Source organism: Chlorocebus sabaeus, chromosome 12 (genome assembly GCF_047675955.1).
Source record: "Chlorocebus sabaeus isolate Y175 chromosome 12, mChlSab1.0.hap1, whole genome shotgun sequence".
Taxonomy (NCBI): domain Eukaryota; kingdom Metazoa; phylum Chordata; class Mammalia; order Primates; family Cercopithecidae; genus Chlorocebus; species Chlorocebus sabaeus.
The window spans coordinates 48,535,208-48,551,353 of NC_132915.1; the positions used below are offsets into that span (position 1 = coordinate 48,535,208).

The 16,146-nt window shown below is 41.4% G+C and overlaps 1 protein-coding gene across 8 annotated transcripts in view; it reads left to right on the forward strand.

Moving 5' to 3' along the window:
- DENND4C (DENN domain containing 4C) overlaps positions 1–16,146 on the forward strand; it is a 145,827-nt gene that overhangs the window by 2,331 nt on the left and 127,350 nt on the right. Inside the window, exon 1 of one of the 8 annotated variants that reach the window (XM_073021644.1) lies at positions 12,469–12,488. The exons of the other annotated variants lie outside the window; for them this stretch is intronic. The gene's annotated coding sequence lies outside the window, so the exon portion shown is untranslated. Of the gene's footprint in view, positions 1–12,468; positions 12,489–16,146 lie in introns of those variants that run through there. 8 annotated transcript variants of the gene reach the window in all.

The following is a 16,146-nucleotide window of genomic DNA, read 5'->3' on the forward strand; positions in this document are numbered from 1 at the left end:
TTTCTATAAAGAAACATACTAAGTATCTGCAATAAAAGCGAATTTGTAGCTATATACAAAGGATTTTACATTATAAATAATAACTCAATAAGGCACCTTTCTTTGCTGTTTGTGTGTCTGCCAGTTAAGACCAAAACATCTCATATTTTCATTGCAGTTTCCTGCCAAAACAAATACTGATTTTGCATTGGCTTTGCTGCTCAGTTTGAAAGCTAGGGGAATCTCTCAGAGCCTGTTCTGGTTCTGGAGGTTTCCTGGCTAAAAAAAAGAAAAAAATTGAAAGCTAGGTTTCAGTCATATGCTTGCACCTTAAGTACAGGTTATAAAATAAAAAAGAAAGTTGCTGAGTCAGTGGCAGGTTGTTTCATTTGTTCTTTTGATTTGCAAAACGAATTTATGTTGTAATTTGAATTTCCAATATAATATGTTTGCTGAATAGCAAGGGCAAATAAGTTTTCATAATAACTGATTTAAAATGTTAGTTTTGTTTATACTGGTGCCACAGGTTGTCAGTTTGACAGACAGACGTAGTAAAGGGATGCCTTGTTGGAATGGGAAATTCCTTTTTAACAGCTAAAATTTGGGGAAACGATTTTGCATAGTACAGCTGGTGTAAAACAATAGGTCTTTAGCATCAGATTGTAGGATATTCCAAAATTAGGCAGTTTTATTATTTGAAATTTAAAACTTAGTATTTTGCAGGAAGAAGTTTAAAGCTTTAAAACATTTTCTACCTATATAAGTATGTGGATGTAATAGAGCTTAATACGGTATTTGAAACCGTTTTTTTTTTTTTTTTTTGCGATGTCTCGCTTCCTCACCCAAGCTGGGGTGCAGTCGTGTGATCTCGGCTCATTGCAACCTCTGCCTCCCAGATTCAAGCGATTCTCCTGCCTCTGCCTCACAGATTCAAGCGATTCTCCTGCCTCAGCCTCCCTAATAGCTGGGATTACAGGCGCCCGCCACCACGGCTGGCTAGTTTTTGAAATTTTAGTGGAGAAGGGGTTTCGCTGTGTTGGCCAGGCTGGTCTCGAACGCCTGATGTCTGGTGATCCACCCACCTAGGCCTCCGAAAGTGCTGGGATTACAGGTGTGAGCCACCATGCTCAGCCTTTGAAAACTTTTTATTGGAAAAAATGTAACATGATTAAAAGAAATTCAAAAGAAAAAATTTAAATTACTGTCACCTAACACTTATATTTTTCTGTACTCTAATCCTGTTATTCTTCTATAATATAGTAGTAATATAATATTCTAATCCTACTTGTGCTTATGTATAATTCTGTGATTAATGTTAATATAATTGTCTTTAAATTTAACATGCTTTCCCTGTTGCTGTATATTACTGTTATTTTATGGCTTTTAATAGTCCAAAGTTCTATTTACTGCCTTAGTTTATTTAACCATTTCCATATCTTAACATTTTAGTAATTCCACTTTTTTACTTGGATTATTATTACTATTATTATTTTTTTGAGACGGAGTCTCGCTCTGTCACCCAAGCTGGAGTGCAGTGGCGCGATCTTGGCTCGCTGCAACCTCCACCTCCCAGGTTCAAGCGATTCTGCTGTCTTGCCCTCCTGAGTAGCTGGGACTACAGGCACGTGCCACCATGCCTGGTTAATTTTTTTTTTTTTTTAGTAGAGACGGGGTTTCACCGTGTTAGCCAGGGTCGTCTCGATCTCCTGACCTCGTGATCCACCCGCCTCAGACTCCCAAAGTGCTGGGATTACAGGCATGAGCCACCACACCCGGCTGTTTTTTTTTTGACAGGGTCTCACTTTGTCACCCAGGCTAGAGTGCAGTGCATCTCAGCTCACAGCAGCCTCTACCTCCTGGGTTCAAGTGATCCTCCTGCCCTAGCCCCCCTAATAGCCGGGGCTACAGGTGCGCGCGCACATGCGTGCATCACCACACTTGGCTAACTTTTTGTATTTTTTGTAGAGACAGGGTTTTGCCATATTGCCCAGGGTGTTCTTGAACTCCTAAGCTCAAGCACTCCACTGGCCTCAGCCTCACAAAGTGCTAGGATTACAAGCGTGAGCCACTGTGCCTGGCCCATACATTTTCACTCTTAAAATAATGCTATAATGAAATTGTTTTGCTAATATGATGGTCCATAGGTCTATACCAAATTACTTTTTGAAATTTTGGGAAAGTCAACTTTCTTTTCTTTTTTTTCCTTTTTTTTTAATGAGATGGAGTCTTGCTCTTGTCACCCAGGCTGGAGTGCAATGGCATGATCTCGGCTCACTGCAGCCTCCGCCTCCCGGGTTCAAGAGATTCTCCTTGCCTCAGGGTCCTGAGTAGCTGGGATTACAGATGCCTGTCACCACACCCAGCTAATTTTTGTATTTTTAGTAGAGACGGGATTTTGCCGTGTTGGCCAGGCTGGTCTTGAACTCCTGACCTCAGGTGGTCCATCCGCCTCGGCCTCCCAAAGTGCTGGGATTACAGGCGTGAGCCACCACACCTGGCCGAAAGTCAACTTTTTTTGAATTACTTTCTTTGCAGTGGATCATTAGCGCTGCTACAATATAGTATTTAATAGAGAACTGAATTGAAACAAGGCGAAAGACTGTAGATGTGCATGTATGACTTGAATTCATTGAGAGAAAATCAAAATATAAATTCATAATTCTGTTAATGACTTGCTACTAGTTTGTGTACATTAACTTTTATGATATAAGTAGTGTAATTCTTATACTTCAGTAATATTGTGGGGCTTAAATGTTTTTAAGTATTCTTTGTTTCAATCAAACCTAATTATCTACAAATCCAGATTTATTGTCTGTTGGTTTACAGAAGAGTCATCTTATATATTTTTGTAATATATTAATTTGTTTTTGTAATATTTAAAGGCTGTCCTTGAATCGAGTTTTTTATTTGATATGTTTTTATTTCTTTTTTTTTTCATTTTTTTAGCCAGGAGATATTCTTATCTGATAATCTAGTTTTTTACTGTGTATATGTACAGTTCAATTATCTCTTAATTTAGGGATTCTTGGATCCTGAAAGCATAAATGTTATAAATCTTTTTTTTAATTACGGAAAGGAGGATCTATTAAAGAGATACTTTTCTATCTGCTGTAAATAATAAGATGAATGATATAAAAAGGTGACTAGTAAGGTCTAATAGGTTAAACAGTCCTGTAAATAAGCACCCTAACTATAGCACAGCAAATACAGAATAGAGCAAAATATGCTGCAGGAGCAGAGGGAAACACTTGTGTAGTATGGATTAGAGAAGGTTTACATAGAATAAGACATCTGATTAAAAACTTACAAATGGCTGTAAAAAGGCATAAAGGAATGAAAAAAATGTGATGAAGTTTATTAAAATGCAGGTAATTTAGAGGGAGTGGGTACTAAGCTGGAGAGTAAAGAGAGGCTATGTCATGAAAGGTCTTACAGTCAAGTGAGAAATTAAGACTCTATATTGTAGAGAACAGGGAAACATTGGAAGATTTAAGCTGTTAAATATTTTGGCTCCGTTATGAAGGAGGGGTTGGGAGAACAGTTTGAGTGAGGCTGCAGGTTCATGATCCAGAACATCTTGAAGGCACCTAGACATGAATTGAGAACAGCGGTGGTAGGGATAGAAAAAAATGGATAGACTTGAGAACTGTTACATAATACAAACATTTCCTATGGCCCACAGGCCATGTCACTTTAGCCTTACCTTCTTCTCCATGTGTACTTGCCACACCAGTCTACTTTCAAGTTTTTTCCCTCAGAGCCTTTGCATATATACTATTCCATTTGCGTGCTACTTTTTCTAAAAGATCATTTCTGGTCCTATTCCAGCATCTTGCTGTTTTAATCTGTAGAATTTCTTTCTTTTTCTTCCTTTTTCACATTTGTTCCTCATATTAATTGGGCAATTATAGACAATTTGACTATTTTTGTTTGAGACGGAGTTTTGCTTTTGTCTCCCAGGCTGGAGTCCGGTGGTGCTATCTTGGCTCACTGCAACCTCAATCTCCCATGCTCAAGTGATTCTCCTGCCTCAGCCTACTGAGTAGCTGGGATTATAGGCGCCCACCACCATGCCCAGCTAATTTTTGTATTTTTAATAGAGATGGGGTATCACCATGTTGGCCAGGCTGGTCTTGAACTCCTGACCTTAGGTGATCCATCCGCCTCGGCTTCCATCTTTTTTGTTTTTTGTAAGTTTGGGTCTATTTCTGGTTTCTTCTGTCTAATTGGTCTGTATGTCTATTCTTATACCAATACTATTTATTACTTTATTTCTTTTTTTTCTTTTTAAATTTTCTTTTTTTTAATTTGAGATGGAGTTTTGCCTTTGTCACCTAGGCTGGAGTGCAATGGTGCGATCTTGGCTCATTGGAACCTCTGCCCCCCGGGGTTCAAGCGATTCTCCTGCCTCAGCCTCCCAAGTAGCTGGGATTACAGGAACTAGCTACCACACCTGGCTAATTTTTGTATTTTTAGTAGAGATGGGGCCAGAGGTTGACCAGGCTGGTCTTGAACTCCTGACCTCTGGTGATCCACCCACTTCGGCTTTCTAGTGTGCTGTGATTTTAGGCTGGAGCCACCGCGTCCAGCCCCAGCACTGTTTTTGTAATTTCCATTTTACAAGTCTTTTAGATATTTTGTTCAATTTATCCCTAAGCACTTTATTTTAACTTTTTATGTTGTCTCTTGCTAGTAATATTGTATTTTTAGGTTTCTTTTCCCAGCTTGTTGATAGTATGTAGGAATACAACTGAATCTTTTGTATATTTACTTTTTATTGTTATGTTATTAAATTCACTTTTTAGTTGTGACAGGTTTTTTTTTGAGACGGAGTTTTGCTCTTGTGTGCCCACGCTGGAGTGCAATGACACTATCTCGGCTCACTGCAACCTCTGCCTCCTGGGTTCAAGGGAGTCTCCTCTCCTGCCTCAGCTTCCTGAGTAGCTGGGATTACAGGTGCGCACCACCACACCCAGCTAATTTTTTGTATTTTTAGTAGAGGTGGGGTTTCGCCATGGCCAGGCTGGTTTTGAACTCCTGACCTCAGGTGATCCGCCTGCCTTGACCTCCCAGAGTGCTGGGATTACAGGAGTGAGCCAACAACTTTTAGGTTTCTTAGGATTTTGTTGTTGTTGTTTTGTTTTTGAGGCAGAGTCTCACTCTGTCGCCCAGACTGGAGTTCAGTGGTTTGATCGCGGCTCACTGCAACCTTTGCCTCCCAGGTTCAAGCAGTTCTCCTGCCTCAGCCTCCCAAGTAGCTGGGACCACAGTCTTGTGCCACCACACCCGGCTAATTTTTGTGTGTGTATGTTTTTAGTAGAGACAGGGTTTCACCTTGTTAGCCAGGGTGGTCTCCATCTCCTCACATCGTGATCCGCCTGCCTCGACCTCCCAAAGTGTTGGAATTACAGGCGTGAGCCACCGCACCTAGCAGGATTTTCTTTTCTTTTCTTTTCTTTTTTTTTGAGGCGGAGTCTCGCTGTGTTGCCCGGGCTGGAGTGCAGTGGCCGGATCTCAGCTCACTGCAAGCTCCGCCTCCCGGGTTTACGCCATTCTCCTGCCTCAGCCTCCGGAGTAGCTGGGACTACAGGCGCCAGCCACCTCCCCCGGCTAGTTTTTTTGTATTTTTTAGTAGAGACGGGGTTTCACCGTGTTAGCCAGCAAGGTCTTGATCTCCTGACCTCATGATCTGCCCGTCTCTGCCTCCCAAAGTGCTGGGATTACAGGCTTGAGCCACCGCGCTCGACCAGGATTTTCTTTATACACAATAATTTCTGCAGAGAAAGCCAGTTGTACTTACTTATTTCCAATCTGTATGCCATTTTTTTCCTACCTGTTGCCTCTGGCTAGATTAATGCTGTCCGCTAGAAATATAAACCAAGTATGTAATTTAAATTTTATAGTACCCCCACACTAAAAAAGTAGCAATAAGGGAAATTAAATTTAATGTATTTTTAATTTAACTACATCCAAAATATTATTCAATATGTGTAGTAATTTCCTAGGGCTGCCAAAGTAAATTACTGCAAAGTGGGTGGTTTCTAACAGCATAAATTTATTTTCTGACAGTTCTGGAAAGTAGAAATATGAGGTCATGGTGTTGGGAGAGCTGTGCTCCCAGTGTAGGCTCTAGGGAAGACCCCTCCTTGACTCTTCCTCTATTTCTTTTTTTTTTTTTTTTTTTTTTTTTGAGATAGAGTGTCACTCTTGTTGCCCAGGCTGGAGTGCAATGGCGTGATCATAGCTCACCGCAACCTGTGCCTCCTGGATTCAAGCGATTCTCCTGCCTCAGCCTCCCAAGTAGCTGGGATTACAGGCATGCACCACCATGCCCGGCTAGTTTTGTATTTTTAGTAGAGACAGTGTTTCTCCATTTTGGTCAGGCTGCTCTTGAACTCCCAATCTCAGGTGATCTGCCCGCCTTGGCCTCCCAGAGTGCTGAGATTACAGGCTTGAGCCACCGCGCCCAGCCTCTTCTTATTTCTAGTGGTTGCTATATAGGAACTAGTTAGGTTTTCTCTTTCTCTTTTTTTTTTTTTTTTTTTTGGAGACAGAATTTCGTTGTCGTTGCCCAGGCTGGAGTGCAATGACGTGATCTTGGCTCACTGCAACCTCTGCACCCCGGGTTCAAGTGATTCTCCTGCCTCAGCCTCCTAAGTAGCTGAGATTATAGGCATGTGCCACCATGCCCATCTAATTTTATATTTTTAGTAGAGATGGGGTTTCATTATGTTGGTCAGGCTGGTCTCGAACTCTTGACCTCAGGTGATCCACCCACCTTGGCCTCCCAAAGTGTTGGGATTGCAGGCGTGAGCCACAATCCCATTGCCTAACCTATAATAGTCATTTGTTCTTTTTTTAATGTCTAGAGGATCTGTAGCGATATGCCTTCTATTATTGCTCATACTGGTTATTCCAGCCTCTTGCTTTTTCCTTAATCTAGACATACTGATATTTATTGCTATTTCTTTTTTTTTTTTTTGAGACGGAGTCTCGCTCTGTCGCCCAGGCTGGAGTGCAGTCACCGGATCTCAGCTCACTGCAAGCTTTGCCTCCCGGGTTTACGCCATTCTCCTGCCTCAGCCTCCCGAGTTGCTGGGACTACAGGCGCCCGCCACCTCGCCCAGCTAGCTTTTTGTATTTTTTAGTAGAGACGGGGTTTCACCGTGTTAGCCAGGATGGTCTCGATCTTCTGACCTCGTGATCCGCCCGTCTCGGCCTCCCAAAGTGCTGGGATTACAGGCTTGAGCCACCGCGCCCAGCCTATTGTTATTTCTTATTTTAAATTTTATCGATTTCTGCATTTTTTTTTTTTCTTCTACTTCCTCTTGGTTTAGTCTGCTTTTTTCCCCGTGCATCTTGAGGTGGACATTTATGTCATTGATTTTAGAACTTTCTTCTTTTCTCATACAAGTGCTTAAAGCTGTGAATTTCCTTCTAAATACCGTTTAGTCACATAAATGGATTTCTTATTTTCGTTCAGTTCAAAATATTGTCTAATTTCTTTTGCAGTTTCTTTTTTGATCGGGGTTATTTAGGAGACTGTTATTTTCTAAATACTGGAGAATTTTATATAGTATCTTTGTATTAATGATTTTGAGTTTAATTCCATTGTAGTCAGAGAACATGCTGCATACTTTCTATTATTATTATTTATTTTGAGATGGAATCTTGCTCTGTCACCCAGGCTAGAGTGCAGTGACACTCCCCATCTCTACTAAAAATACAAAAATTACTCACTGCAACCTCCACCTCCCAGGTTCAAGCAATTCTCCTGTCTCAGCCTCCCAAGTAGCTGGGATTACAAGCACGCGCCACCATGCCTGGCTAATTTTTGTTTCACCGTGTTGGCCAGGCTAGTCTTGAACTCTTGACCTCAGGTTTTACGCCCGCCTTGGCCTCCCAAAGTGCTGGGATTACAGGCGTGAACCACCGTGCCTGGCCAATTTATATTCTTTAAAGTATTTCCAGGCTTGTTTTATGGTCCAGCATATGGTTTATCTTGGTGAATGTTCTATGTGTGCTTGCAAAGATGGTTTATCTTGCTGTTGTTGGGTGCAGTGTTCTAAAAATAACAATTATGTCAAGTTGGTTAATAATGTTCTTCATATCTTACATATTCTTAATAATTTTCTGTTTACTTTTCTGTGAATTATTGTATCAATGAGGAGTATTGAACTCCCTATGATTGTGGATCTGTTTATTTCTCCTTTCAGTTATGTCAATTTTTGCTGCATGCACTTTGATGCTCTCTTGTTAGATGTACACAGTCATAAGTAATTTAACTAAGGGGATACATTCTGAGGAATGCATCATTGGGCAATTTCTTTATTGTGCAAGCATCATATAGTGTACTTACATGATCCTAGATGGTGTAGCGTGCTACACATGTAGGCTGTAGCCTATAGCCTATTGCTCCTAGGCTACAAACCTGTACAACATATTACTGTACTGAATACTCTAGGCAGTTATAACACAATGGTGAATATTTGTGTATCTAAACATAGAAAAGGTACAATAAAAATATAGTGTAAAAGGGCTGGGCACAGGCACCGTGGCTCACGCCTGTAATCCCAGCACTTTGGGAGCCTGAGGTGGGTGGATCAGGAGGCCAGGAGTTTGAGACTAGCCTGGCCAACATAGTGAAACCCCATCTCTACTAAAAATACAAAAATTAGCCCAGCATAGTGGTGGGTGCCTGTAGTCCCAGCTACTCAGGAGGCTGAGGCAGGAGAATCGCTTGAACCTCGGACACGGAGCTTACAGTGAGCCGAGATCATGCGACTGCACTCCAGCTTGGGCAACAGAATGAGATTTTGTCAAAAAAAAAAGAAAGGGCCGGGCATAGTTGCTCACACCTGTAATCCCAACACTTTGGGAGGCTGAGGCAGGCAGATCACTTGAGGTCAGGAGTTTGAGGCCAACCCGGCCAACATGGTGAAACTGTGCCTCTCTAAAAATACAAAAATTAGCCTGGTATGGTGGCAGATGACTGTAATCCCAACTATTTGAGAGGCCGAAGTAGGAGAATTGAACCCAGGAGGCAGAGGTTGCAGTGAGCCGAGATCACGCCACTGCACTCCAGCCTAGGTGACAGAGTGAGACTTTGTCTTAAAACAGAACAGAACACAACAGAACACAGAACAGAACGGAACAGAGAACAGAACAGATATGAAAGGTATGAGAGGACCTTGCAGGAGTGGAAGTTGCTCTGAGTGAATCAGTGAATGAGGGGTGGTGAATGAATGTGAAGGCCTAGGATATTACTGTACCTTACTGTACACTTTATGAACAATGTACAGTTAGGCTACACTAAATTCATCGAATTTTTTTCTTTGATCAATAGTAAATTAACTTTAGCTTATTGTAACTTTTTGACTTTATAAACTTTAAAATGTTTATTTTTTGACTCTTGTAACAACGCTTAAATACAAACACATTATACAGCTGTACAAAAGTATTTTTCTTTAAATTCTTATTCTGTAAGTTTTTTTCTATTTAAAAATTTTTAATTTTTTTAACCTTTTTTTAAAAAATGAAATTTTTTTTAGAGATGGAGTCTCGCTATGTTGCTTAGGCTGACCTCCAACTCCTGGGCTCAAGTGATTCTCTGACCTCAACCTCCTGAGGTGCATGCTACTGCATCTGGCCTTTTTTTTCGTTTTTCTTTTCTTTTTTTACTTTTTAAACTTTTTTGTTGGAAATGAAGACATAAGCACACACATTAGCCTAGGGCCCACACAAGGTCAGGATTGTCAATATCAGTGTCTTCCACCTTCATATCTTGTCCTACTGGAAGGTCTTCAGGGGCAATATTCACGTGGATCGGTCTGGACTACCTCCTGAAGTAACCTGCCTGAGGCTGTTTTTAGGTAGCTTTTAAAAAACATAAGTAGAACGGTGACTCTTGCCTGTAATCCCAGCACATTGGGAGGCTGAGGTGGGAAGATGGCTTGAGCTCAGGAGATTGGGACCAGCCTGGGCAACACAGTAAGTCCCCATCTAAAAAAAAAAAAAAAAAGTAAGTAGAAGGAGTACACTCTAAAATGATATTTAAAAGTATGACATAGGTTGGGTGTGGTGGCTCACGCTTGTAATCCCACTGCTTTGGGAATCTGATATGGGTGGATCACTTGAGCCCAGGAGTTTGAGACCAACCTGGGCAACAGGTATCCACCATTAAAGTATTGTGCCAAATAGTTTCACCTCCATGAGATTATTCTGCTTCAGCTCTTCAGCCCTCTCTGCCTTTCCCCAAGCCCTTGGCAACCACCGTTTTTTGTTTTTTGTTTTTTGTTTTTTTTTTTTTTTGAGACGGAGTCTCGCTGTGTCACCCAGGCTGGAGTGCAGTGGCGCGATCTCGGCTCACTGCAAGCTCCGCCTCCCGGGTTTACGCCATTCTCCTGCCTCAGCCTCCGAGTAGCTGGGACTACAGGCGCCCGCCACCACGCCCGGCTAGTTTTTTGTATTTTTAGTAGAGACGGGGTTTCACCATGTTAGCCAGGATGGTCTCGATCTCCTGACCTCGTGATCCACCCGCCTCGGCCTCCCAAAGTGCTGGGATTACAGGCTTGAGCCACCGCGCCCGGCCCACCGTTTTTTAACTATTTCTATAGTTTTACCTTTTCTGGAATGTCTTATAATTGAAATCGTGTAGTATGTAGCCTTTCCAGACTAGCTTTTTTCACTTAGCAATATACATTTAAGGATCCTTTACATCATTTTGTGGTTGGCTAGCTCATTTATTTTTATTGCTAAATAATCCATTGTATGGATATATTACAGTTTGTTTATCTGTTCACCTATCAGAGGACATCCTTGGTTCCAGGTTTTGGTGATTACGAATAAAGCTGCTTATAATCATTGTGTGTAGGTTTTGTGTGACTATAAGTTTTTAAATCAATTTGGATAATCAAATACTTCAGGAATGTGATTGCTAGATCATATGGTAGGCCTGTATTTAGCTTTGTAAGAAACTGCCAAACTGCCTTCCAAAAGGGCTGTTTTATTTTGTATTTCCATCAGCAGTGAATGTTAAGAGTTCCTATTGTTCGCATTTTCATTCCTATTTGGTATTGTCAGTTTATTTGATTGTAGCTATTCTAATAGCTGTGTATTGGTATCTCATCTTCCTTCCTTCCTTCCTCCCTCCCTCCCTCCCTCCCTCTCTCCCTCCCTCCCTCCCTTCCTTCCTTCCTTCTTTTTTTTTTTTTGAGATGGAGTCTCGATTTGTCAACCAGGCTGGAGTGCAATGGTGAGATCTCGGCTCACTGCAACCTCTGCCTCCTGGGTTCAAGCGATTCTCCTGCCTCAGCCTTCTGAGTAGCTGGGACTACAGGCGCTTGCCACCACGCCTGGCTAATTTTTGTATTTTTAGTAGAGACGGGGTTTCACCATATTGGCCAGGCTGGTCTCGATCTCCTGACGTCATGATCCACTCGCCTCAGCCTCCCAAAGTGTTGAGATTACAGGCGTGAGCCACCTTGCCTGGCCTAAGTTTTTCCTTTTTAAAATTAGCTTTATTGAGATATAATTTACACACTGTAAAATTCACCTATTTAAAGGGGGTATCTCGATGTTTTCCAGTATATTTACAGTTTTGCAATCTTTTGCATAATCTAATTTTAAAGCATTTCAATCACCCCAGAAAGAACCCTTGTATACATTAGCAATCACTCTCCAATCCTTCTCTCCTGGATCCCTAGCCCTAAGCAACCACTAATTTATTTTCTGTCTTTGTAGATTTGCCTATTTGGGACATTTCATAGAAATGAAGTCATACAATACGTGATCTTTTGTAACTGGCTTCTTTCATTTGGGATAGTGTTTTTCAGGTTCACCCATGTTGTAGTATGTATCACTCCTTCATTCCTTTTTTAAAAATTTCTGGCAAAATTCACATAACATGAAATTTGCCATTTTCACCACTTAAAATACGTAATTCAGTGGTGTTCAGTACATTCACAATGTCATGCAAGTATTACCACAGACTAAATGTTCCCAAACATTTTCATCATCTTAAAAAGGAAACCCTGTACCCTTTAAGCAGTCTCTCCCCATTCCCAGTCTCTTAGTGCCTGCCACTCAGTAATCTGTTTTCTCTATGGATTTGCCTATTCTGGATATTCCTGTAAGTACACTTATGCAATGTGTGACCTTTTGGGTTCAGCTTCTTTCACTTAACATAATGCTTTCTAGGTTCAGTAGGACTTCATTCCTTTTTATGGCTGAATAATACTATATTCTATAGAAACACCACATTTTGTATGTCTTGATTTGATGGACATTTACATTGTTTCTACCTTTTGGCTATTCTGAATAGTGCTGCTATGAACATTTACATACAGATTTTTTTGTTTGTTTTTGAGATGAGGTCTGGCTCTGTCACACAAACTGGAGTACAGTGGCACAGTTGTGGCTCACTGCAGCCTCGACCTTCCAGGCTCTGTGATCTTCCTGCCTTAGCCTCCTGAGTAGCTGGGACTGTGGATTTACACCACCACATCTGGGTAATTAAAAAAAAAATTTTTTTTGTATAGTTAGGGTCTTACTGTGTTGTCCGGGCTGGTCTTTTTTTTTTTTCCTTTTTTTTTTTTTTTGAGATGAAGTTTTACTCTGCCGCACAGGCTGGAGTGCAGTGGCGCGATCTCGGCTCACTGCCACCTCCGCCTCCCGGGTCTAAGTGATTCTTCTGCATCAGCCTCCCGAGTTGCTGGCATTACAGGCGCACACCATCATAGCCGGCTAAATTTTGTATTTTGAGTAGAGATGGGGTTTTGCCATGTTAGCCAGGCTGGTGTTGAACTCCTGACCTCAGGTCATCCACCCGCCTTGGCCTCCCAAAGTGCTGGGATTAGAGGCATGAGCCTCCACGCCTGGCCTATTTGTTTTTAATTTGTCTTATCTCTTCTTTGTGCCTTTTTGGATTACTTGAGTATATTTTAGTATTCCATTTTATCTTCACATTGACTGATTAGCTATATGTCTTGATTTTTAAAATTAGTTGCCTTGGCCAGGTGCAGTGGCTCACACCTGTAATCCCAGCACTTTGGGAGGCTGAGGTGGGCAGATCGTGAGGTCAGGAGATCAAGACCATCCTGGCTAACACAGTGAAACCCTGTCTCTACTAAAAATACAAAAAATTAGCCAGACGTGGTCACATGTGCATGTAGTCCCAGCTGCTTGGGAGGCTGAGGCAGGAAAATCACTTGAACCTGGGAAGTGGAGGTTACAGAGAGCCGAGATCGTGCCACAGCTCTCCAGCCTGAAGACACAGCGAGACTCCGCCTCAAAAAAAAAAAAGTAGTTGCCTTAGGGTTTATAATATACATCTTTAACTTTATGTATAACCTAGGACTCTTAATTCAGTACAGTTTTGTTCTCCCCATCTGTGTCTAATTTTCCTCACAAAGGGATAATGCTAGACCTCCCTCGTTGGGTTGTTATGAATATGAAATGAGTTACTACATGTGATATACTTTGAGCATAGCTCATGTTTTTATTCATATGAAGAATAATAGGAGAAAACTTTATTAGAAGTTCTTCAGTTTGCAGATTACAGGTTTCTTTTCCAACCTACCTTTGCTGTCTACATGCATGATCACACCCTAGACTAGTAGTTCTCAATTCTGGCTATGTATTATAAATGGGTGGCTTAAAAAATATTGATAGTAGTGGGCTACCTTCCGAAATTCATATTTTGTTGGTCTGATATTTTTTTAAAACGTGTTCTAAGTGGTTCCAATGTATGGTCAGGATGGAGAACCATTACCCTAGACTTTATCACTATGATCTGTAACTTAAAAAATTGTAAGCATTGGGCTGGGTGCGGTGACTCACGCCTGTAATCCCAGCACTTTGGGAGGCCGAGGCAGGTGGATCACGAGGTCAGGGGTTCAAGACCAGCCTGGCCAACATGGTGAAACCCCGTCTCTACTAAAAATTCAAAAAGTTAGCTGGGCATGATGGCATGCGCTTGTAATCCCAGCTACTTAGAAGACTGAGGCAGGAGAATTGCTTGAATCCGGGAGGTGGAGGTTGCGGTGAGTGGAGATCACGCCATTGCACTCCAGCCTGGATGACAGAGTGAGACTCCGTCTCAAAAAAAAATTGTAAGCATCTAACTTCCTCTTTTACTAACTCACATACTCTAGTACCCTATTTTGACATTTCTTGGATTCCTATTTTTTTTTTACTTTTTCATTTTTCTCACTGGACATTTCTTGGATTCCATGAAGACCTCCAGGCCGGTAGCTACACCATTTTTTCACTGTCCATTATTCCCCTCATATATTCTCTTCTTAACTTATTTGATTATATTGATTCATTTAATAAAAATTTTAGTTACTATTAGTGTTCTGTATGTACCATTCTGTGGTGTTAAGTGATAAACTCTTGTTCTTCTCTTCCTTCATTGTAATCAAGGCAAAACTTCAACCCCGATTACACTCAGTTCTATGTCAACTCTGTAATTCCTTGAACCTAAACAACGGCGTGTGGCTGGAGGAAACAAATATGCTAGCTCGTCTCGCTTTAAATTTATGGCCACACATATCCATTGTGCCTACAGCATTGCTGTATCTGCTTGTCCTTCTACTTAGTTTGCTAAGAAGACTATGTAATCTCTTTTCCTTCTAGACTCTTAGCTGTTTTTTAAAAGCATTATTTTATTTTTTTATTTTAGAGACGAGCTCTCGCTATGTCAAGCAATCATCCCACCTTGGCTTCCCAAAGTGTTGGGATTGCAGGCATGAGCCACTGCGCTGGGCGTGTTTGTTTGTTGATTGATTGATTTAAGTATTGCACATAGTGTTTTTATTCTCTGCAGCAAAAGCGAGTCCTACTTGCAGACACACTTTTTTTTTTTTTTTTAAGCCAATTGATCTATGTTCATCTATGTTGTGACTTCTTGTCTCTTTAAGGATTTTGCTTCTGGGTTATCTTCTGTATCATTGTTTTTATTTGTTTTATTTTTATTTTATCTAGACCAGCACATCCCCTGTATTATTTTTCCTGCTGAATCATTTTTCTTAGGATACGAACATGCTATAACTCTTAATTCTCTAACTTCAATAGGAATGGCAAAAGGAAAAAAACAAAAGCAGCTCATTTCTCACACACACCTTTCCTTCTCATTTACAGCAAAATTTGTCAGAAAGAATTGCTCGTGCCGGGCGCTGTGGCTCAAGCCTGTAATCCCAGCACTTTGGGAGGCCGAGACGGGCGGATCACGAGGTCAGGAGATCGAGACCGTCCTGGCTAACACGGTGAAACCCCGTTTCTACTAAAAAAATACGAAAAAACTAGCCGGGCGAGGTGATGGGCGCCTGTAGTCTCAGCTACTCGGGAGGCTGAGGCAGGAGAATGGCATGAACCCGGGAGGCGGAGCTTGCAGTGAGCTGACTCCAGCCTGGGTGACAGAGTGAGACTCTGTCTCAAAAAAAAAAAAAAAAAAAAAAAAAAAGAATTGCTCGTTCTCAGTATCTCTGCCCTCTAAGATTCCGTTTTTTCCCCAGTTCTTTCCAGGTTGGCTCTTTTCCACTCCCACCAACTGAAATCACTCTTGTCAGTGTTCTCCATCCTTAAATCACTCTAACTCTCACCAGCATTTGACACAGGTGATTGATCATATCCTGTTTTTATAAAAACTTTACTTGGTTTTCTGGATGCCATATCATCCTTACTCTTTCCTAATTCATGGCAGCTCCTTCTCGGTCTTATTTTCTAGCGTCTCTTTCCTCACTTGAAGGTTGTTGTATCCTACCTAGACTTAGGCTTTGTAACTTTTCTTTATCAGTGTTCGTCCGTTAGTATTTGACGGTTCTTTGGGTATCTTATCTAATGCCATGGCTGTAAGCATTATTAATTTGCTCTTGACTCAGGCCTTGACATCTTCATTGAACTCCACACTATAATGGACTGCGTTTTCATTTTTCGAGACAGGGTCTCATTCTGTCACCCAGGCTGGAATACAGTGATGCGATTATAGCTCACTGTAACCTTGAACTCCTGGTTTCAAGCGATCGTCCTGCCTCAGCCTCCTGAGTAGCTAGAACTATAGGTGCATACTACCACACCTGGTTAGGACTATAGGTGCATACTACCAACAATTTTATTGTTGTTATTGAGACTAGATCTTGTGGCGTTGCCCAGGCTGTTCTCGAACAC